The sequence below is a fragment of the Rutidosis leptorrhynchoides genome, chromosome 4 (assembly GCF_046630445.1).
Source record: "Rutidosis leptorrhynchoides isolate AG116_Rl617_1_P2 chromosome 4, CSIRO_AGI_Rlap_v1, whole genome shotgun sequence".
Classification (NCBI taxonomy): Eukaryota; Viridiplantae; Streptophyta; class Magnoliopsida; order Asterales; family Asteraceae; genus Rutidosis; species Rutidosis leptorrhynchoides.
Window position 1 is genome coordinate 472,221,709 of NC_092336.1, and position 2,157 is coordinate 472,223,865.

The following is a 2,157-nucleotide window of genomic DNA, read 5'->3' on the forward strand; positions in this document are numbered from 1 at the left end:
ATCATTTTGCTAAAAAGGTTATATTAGTAGAAGTTGTTATATCGTAAAACATTTTAGAGAAGTAATATTAAATATACTTTTCATAGGTTTCAAGTTTTTAACGTTTGTTGGTGCAACATGATATAAAGTCTAAAGGTTAGGTAAACGTATAAAATTATTTTAATGTAAAATGTTAATATACTTAACTTGTCGATATCCATCTTCTAAGTTATCTATATTCTATAATCTTACTTCCACGTTAATTAATATACAAGTTTAATAGTTTATCTTAATTAAAAGTTACGAGACAATTATTGTAAAGCATAAATTGAAAATCAAACGGGAATCTCCACTAACCCTTGTCTAGTTCCCGTTAATTGACACTTTGTTCTTACTTGTAAAATAACTTTACCATTTTCCGAATATGGTTAAAAATGAAAGGTTTCCTAAATCAAAGTGGACCTCCTAATAGGGACTCGTAGCCATAATTCAATGTATCTGATAATTCAATCATTTGACATTATCTTTTAATTCCGTCGATAATTATTTTAAATATATTTTCAAACAAATACGTTCATGTAAAGTATTATACGTCTAATACTTTGTTAATGTTTTTAAGTTATAATATATATATATATATATATATATATATATATATATATATATATATATATATACATATACATATATATATATATATATATATATATATATATAATCATATCCATTTATGTATTAGTTTGTGAATCGTCGAAACTTGGTCGAGGTTAATTGAATGTACGAATACAGTTTAAAATTCTTGAGATTCAACTTACAAACTTTGCTTATCGTGTCGGGAATATATAAAGTTTAAAGTTTAAATTTGGTCGAAAATTTCTGGGTTGTCACAGTAGATAATTACCATGAATTTAGAAAAATTTTATAAAGTGCAAAAGTATTTTTTTTGTTTGTTGGGGTTTTCGGTCGAAAAAAAACAAGAAAAACGAAAAAAGAATGAAAAAGAAAAAGAAAGAAAAAGAAGAAAAGAAACTCACAATTTTTTTTAGGGTTTGAGAGCTCCCAAGAATTTGATGAAAAATAATGAGGGGTTAAGGCCATATTTATAGATTTTTAATTACTTCGGCTCCAAGACAAGTACACATTCCTTTTTAAAACAAAAATCAAATTTAATTTCTTTTTTTTATTCGGTCGACTTAGGCTTTCTTTTTAGTTTTTATTTTTTTTAAATGGAACAATCTAGAATTTTTTTGTATTTTATTCTCTTTTATATAATTAACATAATTTATTATATATTTATATATATATTTCGGCTTATATATATATATATATATATATATGTATATATATATATATATATATATATTTTACAAATTTACATTTGTAACCCATTACTTAATCATTTTATACATTTACTCATATTTATATTTTATTTACATTTTATTTATATTAATATAGATTATATACATTTTAATACGTAATATATACATTTAATAATAATAATAATAATAATAATAATAATAATAATATTATTATTATTATTATTATTATTATTATTATTATTATTATTATTATTATTATTATTATTATTATTATTATTATTAGGGTTAGGGTTTACATTAATTACGAGTATTAATTACTTCATTTAATATGTCCGGATAACAACCCTAATATAAAGTACGAATCAACAATGAAACTGTAGGGGCATTATAGTCATTACAGAGTGGAAAAATGAGGGTTGTTATTGTACCTCCCCGTTAATTTAAACTTCTTCCTAAAGTTTCAGGAAGACTTCTCTGATGTATCAGCAATTGGAAAAAGATGAGGATATTTCCGCTTCATCTGGTCTACACGTTCCCAGGTATAATCGGGGCCTCTTCGTGAATTTCAACGGATCTTAACAATAGGAATAGAGCTTTGTTTCCAGCCTTTGATCTCACGATCCATAACCTCTATCGGTTCTTCAACAAAATGCATTTTATCATCAATCCAGATATCATCCAATGGAATAATGAGTGTGTCATCAGCAAGACACTTTTTAAGTTTCGAGACATGAAATACATCATGCACATTACTAAGCTCAGTGGGTAATTCTAATCGATATGCCACATGACCAATTCTTTCAATAATGTTGAAAGGTCCAACATAACGTGGACTTAATTTGCTTCGCTTACCAAAACG